Source organism: Macrotis lagotis, chromosome 6, assembly GCF_037893015.1.
Source record: "Macrotis lagotis isolate mMagLag1 chromosome 6, bilby.v1.9.chrom.fasta, whole genome shotgun sequence".
NCBI classification, from domain to species: Eukaryota; Metazoa; Chordata; class Mammalia; order Peramelemorphia; family Peramelidae; genus Macrotis; species Macrotis lagotis.
This window is the reverse complement of record NC_133663.1, coordinates 145590483-145602667: the sequence shown is the minus strand read 5'-3', so window position 1 is coordinate 145602667 and position 12185 is coordinate 145590483. Positions and strand designations below refer to the sequence as shown.

The 12185-nt window shown below is 31.5% G+C and overlaps 1 pseudogene; it reads left to right on the top strand.

The window, feature by feature from the left end:
• The first annotated feature begins 465 nt into the window (after window positions 1–465).
• LOC141492241 (pyridoxal phosphate homeostasis protein pseudogene) lies at window positions 466–1056 on the top strand (annotated as a pseudogene).
• Window positions 1057–12185: the final 11129 nt, after the last annotated feature.

Below are 12185 nucleotides of genomic sequence, written 5' to 3'. Positions count from 1 at the left end.
ATAAAACATGAAATGACAAATGTTGGAGTACATGTGGGAAAAATGAGACTATAATGCATTGCTAGTACAGTTGTGAAGAGATTCAAACAGTCTGTAGAGCAATTTGGGACCCAACAGGTTATAAAATCATGTCAAAGTCTTTGACCTAGCAAAAACTATAACTGCAATAATTATTTATAAATGCTTTTTTTCTGGATGCAATGAATTGGAAATTAAGGTGATGAACATTAATTGGAGAATGATTAAACAAATTGTGGTATGTGATTAACATGCCACTGCTTGAAGGAGTGGATTTGCATGTTGGAGTGACTTGGAATGTGAAGAGAACTATAAGCATTTCAGCTGAGCTGAACTGGTGCTGCCAGAGGTGAAGATATAAGTAAAGCAGGTGGTGGTGAGGCAACCACTAGATCTCCCAGTCATTCAACCCTGAATGGTAGCTACGGCAAAACAAATCTTGTTGACATGATGAATGAGATAAATTCTCATGGGTATCACAGATTTAGAGGGAAGTATTCCCAGGAACTGTCAGAAAAAACATAACAAATAATAAAATTCTATCTTCCTGTCTTGAGATAAAATGACATTTTATTAACCATTTGTAGAAATACAATATGCACAAATTGATTGCTGTCCCATATTCTGCATGTTGGATACTGTGGCCTCTGTGAAGTTGGCAGGCAAAGTAAACAATTCCTGGAAGGATGAAGGATTTTTGGAGATTAAAAGTCATTGTGCAGATTAAAAGCAGTGAAAAGAAAATAAATATGAGTTCTCTTGTTCAGAAACAATGGCTACAGTTGGACACATCTATTTCAAGTGTCCCAAATTGGTGTTTGTGGATCTGATGACCATTGGGAGTTTTAAACATGACCTTTATCAAGGGCTCAACCCAGACTTCCAGACTCTATTGTCCTTGTTAAAAGAGAAGGTCAGCATCCTCATTGATCAGGAAGATTTAATAAAGGGTTTGTCCAGTTTGTTCATGGATTTCCAAGATGTTTTGATGAAGGGTCCATAAATGTCTGTATAGGAAGTACTATTTTGGAGAATTGAATTAATCAGAAAAAATCTTCTATCGACAAGACCACAATAAGCATAAGGACCATAGTAATGGTAGAATCAAGAAAGGAAGAAGTAGAATACCTCTATCAAGAGCCATAGTGTGGAATACTTTAACTATTTAACTATTTAAATTTTCCTATTTTATATTGTAGCACAACAATGCTTTTGTTAAGACATGGACCATAAAGCTATGTTAATTATTGTATTGCCAGAAAGCATCATAATTTATAATCCTGACAACTATAGACCAATTTAGACTATTGAATTAGCATTGCCTTCAATCTGCAGAATCAAGACATTTCAGCAGGAAAGTTAACAAATCAGAATTTATTCTTGATCATATCCAGAAGTATTAGCCAAAAAGAAAGCCTTTTCCAAATTCACATGTGCTCATGAAAGCCTATACTTATTGCTGTCAAAGGTATTTCAGTTGTTCTTGCCCAGCTCACTTTGACTCATCTACCTTTCATAGAGATATTGAACCTGTAGAGAAGCCATCATACCTATACTGAGATCTGATATAGGATCTGCTTCTCTTTCATCTTGTCTTGTTTTTCGTGATAATGTCCCAAAATGATATCTGGTTTCTCTTTTGAAGAAGAGTTGAAACAGGCACTTTCATGGCTCATATTGTACTCCATAAACAAAAGACTACTAATGAATAATCATTGGGAGTGACTGGTCCTTCTGTTCTTAGATCCTGGAAATAGCATTTTTAATTATCTTCATTTCACCACCAGCCCTTCTAGGAAAGGAAACTTTTTCCCCATTTAGGCGGCAACATGCATTTTTTGGCATATAGTCTTGATTCCATGTTTCTGGAGGTGAAGTTTAATAGTGAATAATAGTGATTTTTCAGAAAAGGACAGATTCCTTCAAATCTAAATAGGGGCAATAACTTTACATAGGCTTGTCATTGATGACTCTTCCTCAGAGGTGTGGTACTTCATTACTATAATTTTACTATATTTTTTCTCTTATAAAGCATTTAACCTTTCCTTTACGAAATTGGATGCTATATATATATATATATATATATGAATTTATATATATGTACATATATGTACATACATATCTCCCATATGTGTGTGTGTGTGTATATATATATATATATATATATATATAATATTTGTTAATGATATTAGAATATTGCTATGGTACTTTTTCTCTGAGCAACATATATTTCCACTACCTGTTTCTTTTAATAGGAATATATATTTTTTTATTTTGGTTTGCTTGAGAGCATGATTACTATTGCCTTTTTAAATAAACTCAGATGAAACTCAATAGATACGACTTTAGATGCTTATTTTATATTGTGTATGTCACTCTGCTTTAAGTGTTTCATGTGAAAAATATATTCTTGAATTCTGATTTTTAATCAATTCTGGTCTCCAAATTTCATTTAATGGGCTAGTACATCCCATTTATATTCAAAGTTAGGATTGCTAACTTTGTATTTCCCCTCCATCTTATTTCCCCCTATTTAGTATATTCTCTCTTCCCTTCCCTTCTCTTTTTTCTTTTTTTCTTGCTGTCTCTTTCTCTCACTCTCTCTGCCTCTGTGTCTCTCTTTGTCTCTGTCTCTGTCTATCTGTCTCTCTGTCTCTCTGTCTCTCTCTCTCTCTCTCTCTCTCTCTCTCTCACCTTTCCTTCTTCTTCACAATCTATTTTCCCCCTTTGAGCTATTACTTCCCTTGATATGTCCATTCCTCTATCATCCTCATCCCCATTTGTTATCTTTTGAATTCCTCATTTTGTTCCTCTTTCCTGTTTACTTCTTTATTCTTCTCTTGAGTTTCTATTTAAAAGTTGAATTTTTACTTGACTCTGCTCTTTTAATAAAAACTTGTAATCACCCTCTTTCAATAAATATTCATTTTCTCCTTGAAGAAGTAGATTGTCTTTTTTTCTCCAGATATGTCATTCTTGATTGGAATAGAATTTTCTTTGTAGAGAACTTTCTTTTTCATAGGGCTAATATACAGTCATTTGGAAGAAGAGAAGTAGGAAATGTCCTTCCCTAGGAAGTAGGTTTTTTCTATTATGTAAATATCTTTAAATAAGTTTGTTTATAAATTTTTAAAACAAATATATATTCATATAAAATATATAACTACTTAAAGGAAAGAAACTGAATATTTTTAGGAGAAAGGAAAAAATAAGATTCTTATCTTCCCTTAGAGCTTCTCTGGATAGTACTAATGTGATCCATATTATTGTTCAGTCATATCCAACTCTTTCTGATTCCATGAATCATTATGTGCAAGAAATTTTGTTGGACAAAGATATTAAAGTTATTTCACAGCTCCTTCTCCAGAATAACAGAGGTTAAGTGTCTTTCCCAGTGTCATATAGCTAGAGTCCAATGCTGGTTATGAACACAGGTCTTCCTGACTCCAGGTCCACCATTCTATCTAGTGAATTATGTGGCTATCTCTAATGTGACCTATGGAAAATAATTATGGGAAAGCCTATAAGATAAAACTTATGTTCATAACTCAAAGCAATACAGTTCTTCTTTGAGCTATACGTTAAAGTAACAGGTTTACTTTACATGGAGGAGTTAGACAATGTAATATGTAGTGTTCTGGGCCTAAAATCAGGTAAATTATTCTTCCAGAGTTCAAATCTGTCCTCAGAATCTTCCTTGCTATGAGACCATGAAAAAGTCATTTAACTACTTATCTCAGTTTTGACATATCTAAAATGAGTTGGAGAAAGAAATGGCAAATCACTCCAGTATCTTTTTCTAAGAAATTTCCATATAAGGACACAAATAGACATGACTGAAAAACTTCAATAACAACAAGGAGTTTGCTACTCAAAACTATCTTAGAGATCTTGTACTTCAGCAATTTATACTTTTCCTTCATTCTTTAAATACTCCTATAAAAGAAAAAGGAAAATTAAATGGAGTAGGAAAATATTAAAGAGAATGGAGAAGACATTCAAATGCAGTCTTAACCAAATTAAATGGAGATGGATAGATATATAAGTTTTAGCAAAGATTAAGTTGCAATTAACACTAAACTTAAATAGTTTTAGTTAAATATTCAAACCTTGTTGCATCTCATTATATCTCTGTTCCTTCTTTACCAACACTTTCACTATAACCGGTAACATCATTTCATAGTAATCCTTCAATTTCATCATTTTTTCTTTCCATTATTAATAGGTTTGCTTTTCTAGCTCATTGTCTGTGTGTTTTATACTATGCATATTTTATCATCTAATCATCCAAACAAAAAATATGAATAGTGTAAAACTTTTAGAACATTCTCTTCTCTGCTGTGATGTAATTATATATTCTCATAAAAATGTTCATAGGAGAGATAGAATACATCATGTTCCTCTGTTTCTGTTCCAATTTTTCCTCTTTCCTTCTATCAAAATCAGGACCATACTAGATTTTTGTTCAAAATTTATGAATACAGGCACATTACTTAATTTCCTTTGAAAGAAAAATATAAATTTCTTCTGCTTATACAAAGTAGGAAAAAAACAGATGCAATAAATATTAATTCAATTAATTTTATCATGTTAGAAAATTTTAATTGTAATTTTAATCATATTAGGGAATTATATATATATATATATATATATATATATATATATTCAGTGTAGTTGGATTTGGCTATTATGATTATCTGATATCATGAATCTTATCTCAGAATGTATAAAGTAGCATATGTGACCATAGCTAATTTGCAACATTACTAAATACAGACATGCACACACAGACATAGATGCACACTCACATATACATGCACACACATACAAACATGCACACAAAGACAAACACATTTCTATAAAAATATCACAAAGTACTAATAATAAAGGTAGGTCAGTGGGATCATCTTATATATGAAAGTAGAACATTTTACTTTGTAGCTGCTCATCACAACCTTCAAAGGGGAACTTTATATGTTATAAATAAGAATTTGAGTAAATATCTAACTTGAAGCTTCAAAATTCTGAGAAGGTAAAGTATGCATTAGTCACTAATATATAGTAAAGATCTCTTCCTTTTAGATATTCTACTACATAACTTTACAAATTTTAAATTGCTTTGACATATTTTCACCTGTTTTGAATGGATAAATCATTTTCAGTGAAATTTAGAAAAGTATTTCATCATTGTTTGAAAATTTTCTAATCAAAGTCAGGTAGACATTTGGGTCATTTATTCAGTCTTTTAATATTATACTTGAGTAATGACTTTCTAGAAAAATTTTGTTGAGAAGTGGGACAGCAGCAGGACATGTGCCATTCTGGGCAAAACAGAAGAAAATTGTTATCTGCAAATAATTTCCAAAATCCCAGATTTCTGGAGATGTTTGAGAAGTTCCTAAACCCCAGTTTTCTATATAAAGACAAGGATCAACTGGAAATCATATAGTACTAATTTTTTTTAGCAAGAGAAAGGTGATATTCATTAAAAGTCCAACAGCAGAATCACCTTACTTGTGAACTCAAGTAAAAAGTTCTGTGACATAACCTTCAATCAGAAAAGAGAAATTCCTAGGAAATATTATGTTTTTGGAAAGAAGATGCAAATATGACTTCTAAATCTGAAGGGGAAATGGGAGTCAAAGCAATACAAAAAATTCAAAAACCTAAATTTTGCCCTCAATTATTACTATGAATTATTAAAATCGTACATGTCCAGGAAGAAGGATGTTATCTATTAATGCCAAGTGTATTTTGTATTTGATAGAAGACCAGAAACACAGTAGTAATATAAATCTCAATGACTAAATAAATAGCTAGAAATAAAGCAGAACTTAACAAAATATATGATGACAATTTATTTTATATTTAAAAGGAATATAAAGTAGTACATAATGGGTTTGCTGTGTCATGGGCAAAAAAAAAGATCTTGCTGTATATTAAGGGAAATCAAAGATCTTAATATAATATAATAAAACAATGTCTATTTGATGGTTTGGGCTTAAATATGAGGTTGACTAGAGGAGGAAAATGATACATTCTTCTGTTCATTTATATGTGTATATTGCTATTACTTTGAGATAGAATAAATATTCCTGTTCACAAATTTTATTTTGGTGTTAATATAGAATAAGAATACTCTATAAAAAGAGTTACAAACACTTCTACAAATTTTGACATGAGTTCTATTCAAGTTATATTTTTAGATTTCTCAGGGACAAATCTAGATTAGGCAATATAAGACAAAGGGATGTTATTTTGAGCTTCTACTAATAATTATGTCTGTAAGTCTTCCTTGCTATTTTATTTGTTTATCTAACACCATATTGCCTGCATATAATGTGATTTTAACATATTCTCTCTCTCTCTCTCTCTCTCTCTCTCTCTCTCTCTCTCTCTCTCTCTCTCTCTCCCTGTCACTTACTAATTATAAATCTTTATAGTGGTGCTTCTATATAAAGCATAAAGAACAAGTTTACCCACTGAATTAATATAGGAATATAGATATAAGACAAAAAATGATCATTTTAATAAAGCAAAGGTGAATGAAATAAAATCAATGGTAATTCATGTGCTTAAGCATCTTTAATGGTTTTCAAATATAATTAGGAATATAACCCCTATTTAGATCTCATGTTCTGTGAATAAGTATAAAAGGAACCCAAAAAAGGAACTCAGTATCATTCCTCTACTGTATAAAAATATTCTAAAGACAAATTAAGCTTAATTTAGTGAGACTTATTACTAGGGTTTTGACCAAGAGATAATGAATTAAATAACAATAAGACTGACAGTCTCCTAGAAGGAAAAGGAACTCATTTTACCAATGAAGTAATGATACGAGAGCCGTAATGTTTCCCCCAAATATATTTTTTATTATTATTGTTATTAGCAAACATTTTATCTCTTAGAAGTATATTTTCAGATAAATGATATTGCCTTCTCTTCCAGTACATTACTGTTTTCCTGAATCTCTTTTGAATTACATTTTGCATATCTTACAGGTAACTCACTTATTATTACAACATACCACATCCATAATAATACTACTACCTTATTGTATTCTTTATGAATTTCCTAACAAATCTCATCTATGAAAGATAATATTACATCATTCCCTTTTTACTATGAAATTTACTCTCTATTTATACCCAGATCACAGTCTAATTTACATAGGAGATATATAAATGTCTTTTGTTATTAGTCTCTCAAAATTACTTGTTCTTCTCATTTTTCATAAACTCTAACTTTCTAAATTCAATGTCTGCTCCTTTCTCAAAATACCCTAGCCTCTCTCTCTCTCGAGATGGATTTCAGGCTCCTTTGATACTTGCTTTTGATTCCTAAAAATAAAAAAATAGTAACTACCCTGTGTTTTGTCTTTTTCACAACTCTTTTTTCAATGGAACATTGTTGTTGGTAGTCATGTTTTTGATTAACTGACTTCATGATTTATTTCAGATTTCCTTGGCAAATATTCTAAAGAGTTTTGTCAGATGACTCTCCAGTTCATTTTATAGATGAGGAAACAGAAGGAAAATGGGCTATATGACTTAACCAGGGTAAAACAGTCAGATTTTCTTGACTCCAAATACAGAACACTTTCTACTTTATCTTCTGCTTGCCTATTGCAGATTTTTAAAATGAATGTCTGTTACTCTCCCATACTCTACCCCTTAGTTTCTTCCTTGATTTCCTGAAGAACTCTGGCCACTAATAGATCCACTTTTCATAACTAGAGCTCAATATGTACTGATCTAAGTATTTTACCTTCTACATGCAAGATTTTCCATGCTCCAGTATAACAATCTTAAGCATAATTTAAAATTTTCTTGGTAATAAAGAACTATCATAATGATTATCACCCATAGCCTCCTTTCTATTGATATAAAAGTATTAATTTCTCAGGAAGTTTTTAATTCTGGCTTTATTTTCAAGAAAAAATAGTTAAGAGTCTTTTATCACTCTAAATTCTCTATTTGACAATCATTAATCCTTGGAAATAATGTTCATGAATTTTCCTGCTGTCAGAACTTCAATGACTTTCAAAAATATTTTAAAAAATATCTTGTATTTGTACAACTACCTCGTTGTCATATTGTAAATTCCTACCACCCCTCTGAAACAAGTATTCCTTGTATCAAATAGATATTTTATTCTTTCTACTTACCCCTTTAGGACATTAACTTATTATTCTTTGACTTCATTTATTTTATTTTTGCACCAATTTATGAAAGCTACTCTCATATTTTTCATTCTGTGTTTTCTGCATTTCTCATGTGTGTCATTTCTTATACCATAATTATAAAGGAAGATTCAAAAAGGACATCATCCTTGTATCAAATTGTTTTTTACAACAAAAAAGTTCCCGAAAATATTTTTGTGATTATGGAGGCTTATATTTTTGTAGATGAATTTTTGTATTCCAGTAATGCAATATTTAATAAGATTAATTTATTTTGGGTAGATTATAAATACCTTGTAATCTTTCATTGAAAGGATTTAAATATTTTAGTCACTATACTTAATAAATTCAATATTGTTTTATGAATGATTGTACCAATTCCTTACAGTGCATTAGGCTCCCAACTATGACTCTAGAGATCAAACCACGATGGAGGAAAAAGCCCAAGAAGTTACCTAAGCATTTCTCACTTCCTTTAAGGAAAAAAAAGAATTAGTTCAAGCCTCTAAATGAATTCTGTAGCAACAGAACATACAAAATTCAGAGGAAAAATAATTTTCCAGCATAATGCATCTTAGAAAGAGTTCAGGAAAAAAAAAACATTTCTCATGGGAGTAATTAGGAAGAACAGCACAACATATGAGTAAATAAGCAGGAGGTTCTTAGCCACAGAATAGATCAGCAACTAATTCACCATGGTCCTGCCTCAATAGAGGAATGACACATAATGCCATCTGTGAAGTCACCATCCCCAGTAGATAAGACAAATTATGAGCCACAGAACAATGGCAAAGGTGGAGCGAGCAAATAGGCCTTAACATGGTGGGCAAGTCATCCTAAGGAAATACACTGGTCAGCCTGACCCCCACAAGAAAAAAGTTTATGACTGTGATGTCCTGATGCAGAAACATAGATCACTGTAAAAGATTAGCCAAAACAAAAAGAAAAAAAAAGAAACCTCTGGCAATAATCTGATAAAGTTCAAAATACAAACTCAGAAACAGAACAATGCTAAAAAATCTACATGTGAAGCCTTAAAGGGGAATATGAAATGGTCTTGATCTCAAAAAATCCCCTTGAAAGAGATCAAAAAGAATTTTGAAAAAAGATGTAGAAGAAAATAAATAAATAAAGTAGAGTCATGCCCAGGAATTATAAATGAGAGAGTCAAAAGTTAGGAAAAGAAAGCATAATAATTGACTGAAGAAAATAACTATTTAAAAAATACACTTGCCCAAATGAAGAAAAATATCAACTGAAGGACTGATGTTCTTTAAAGGATCTTCTTTAAAGAAAGGATTGAACAAATAGAAATGGAGATATGAAAGCTAACTGAAGAAAATAATTCCATAAACATTAGAATGGGGCAAGTTGAAACTAATGCCTCTAAAAAGCATCTAGAATCAATCAAGGCAATAAAAAATAAGAAAAAAGAAAGAAAGAAAGAAAGAAAGAAAGAAAGAAAGAAAGAAAGAAAGAAAGAAAGGAAGGAAGAAAGGAAGAAAGAAAGAAGAAAGAGAGAGACGGAGGGAGGGAGGGAGGAAGGAAGGAAGGAAGGAAGGAAGGAAAGAAGGAACAAAGAAAGAATAAGAAAAGAAAAAGAAAGAAAAAGAAAAAAGAAAATGTAAAAGCCCTCATTCTACCCCATTCCATGCTATTCCAAATGACCAGGAAAATTGGTATAGGAGAGATTAGTTAAGAAGTATTAAATTATCTAAAAGTCATGATTAAGAAAGAAATGTAGGCAACACCTTTCAAGAAATTATAGAGAAAAACTGCCCTGATATTCTAGAAGCAGAGGGTCAAACAGTCCTTGAAAGAATCCACTGATGAGCTACTGAAAGATATTTCAAAATTAAAATTCCAAGCAGAATTCAGGTAAATTCCAGAATAAGTGAGCAAAGGAGATAAAACTGCAGGAAACCTAGTTAAGCAATTTAAATATCAAGTATTTGTTTGTTTCTCCCCTCAAGCACACGTTTTCCCACAATCCCTGCTCCCCTTTGGTTCCCCAGCCATGATATATAAACCCTTTTTAATTAAAGACAAAGATAAAATCACTTCCTGATCTCTTATTTCCAACCCTCTAAATTTATTTCCAAATTCTAAACAGGTTCCCCACCCTCTGACTCTTTGGTACAACAAACCTTTAAGTATCTAGTAAATTAAAGCCACTTCTGATTTAATTAATTATAGACTCTCAGTACTCTAGTACTGGGACACTGAAGATCTCCCTTAAAGTCTTCTCAATTGAGTCTAAGATATGGGAGATAACAAAACAGGACTGTCCAGCATAGGATGCCATCATCAGAGAAAGTGCTGTGCTCTATGAGCAAGACAGAATTAAAGTAGGTCAAAGGATACATGAGATGCTTAAGTTCAGAGTAAACACCTCAACTTTTCACCTAGACTATTTTATACATGACCTGTGGTTAAGCATTCTGAGTTTGTCTGATCAGCAACAGTAGGATGCCCTGAAATTTGTCTCAAACATTTCAACTTCAATAGAAAGGCAAGAAACAACCATACCCATGTTCTATATGTATAATCTACAACTACATTCAACCCTTTAAATGTCCTAAGAGAAATGCAGTTCTCAAACGTTTCAAGTGATATTTTCCCCTTGTAGAGGTGTATATAATTTAATGTTCTCATTAATTTTCTCTTTCCATTTATCTTTTAATGCCTTTCTTGAGTCTTGTATTTTAAGAGTGAATTCTGTATTCAGTTCTGGTCTTTTTATCAGGAAATTATGGAAGTCTTCTATTTTATTGAATATCTCTGTCTTTTCCCCTAAACCGAATACACTGATTTTTACAGGGTAATTCTTGATTGTAATCCTAGGTCCTTTACCCTCCAAAATACCATTTTCCAGGTCCTCCAATTCTTCACTGATGAAGGTAATAACTGCTGTATATGTCTGATTGTGCTTCTTTTTTATATGAAATGTTTCTTTAAGGCAGCTTGCCTTTCTTCTTTATTTGAGAATTATGGAATTTGGCTATGATAGACCTTGGAGTTTTTATCTGTGACCTTTTTTCTGGAGTACTTCTATGTATTCCTTCAGTGGTTAATTTGCCTTCATAATCTAGCAGATTTGGACAGTTTTCCCTAATAATTTCCTGAAATATATTTTCCAGGCTGTTTTTTTTTTTTTTTTTTTGATTCAGGCTTTGTTGTAGACCAATAAGTAGTAATTATCTCTTCTGGGTCTATTTTTCAGGTCATTTGTAATTCCACAAAGGTACTTTGCATTATCTTCAATTCTTTTACAGCCTTTTAAATTGGTTTGATAAAATCTTGGTGTCACAAAGATTCAATGGTTTCTATATGCCCAATTATAATTTTAGGGGTTTTTTTCTTAGTCTGCCTTTGCATTTCCTTTTTCAGTTGGTTAATTTTATTTTTTGCTGAGTTGAATTCCCTTTTCCAATGGTTCATTTAAGTTTTAGAAGTGTTTCATTCTTTTTCCATTTGTTTGATTTGAGTTCTAAATGATTTGCATTCTTTTTCCAGATGGTCAATTTTATTTATTGAAGTTACATTTTAATTACAGTTAGTTATTTTTATTTTAAAGGAGTTTATTTCTTTAGCCAATTTTTTCATAATTGTCCTTCATGGTTCTCATTTCATTTTATTATTTTTCTTCTTCCTCTCTTCTTTGATTTTTAATTTTTTTAAACTCTTCTAGGAATTTTTGAATTTGAGTCCAATTAATAAACTCATTTGAGATTTTCCATGAAGGAAATTTTTCACTGGGTTCTTCTTCTGAAGTGGCATTTTTTAATCATCTCTATCTGTATAGTAGATTTCTATGTTTAGTGCTCCTTTAGGTTTTTTTTTCTTCGTTTGTTTTTTTCCTGCATTTTGATTGTTTGGGGTATAGGGAGCATTGTCCCTAATTTTGGGGAGTGATATTGGGGTCACATCTCTGTCTTATCAAAGGTCAAGATGTTGCCTGTGCAGAGGTTTGTTTCCTTCA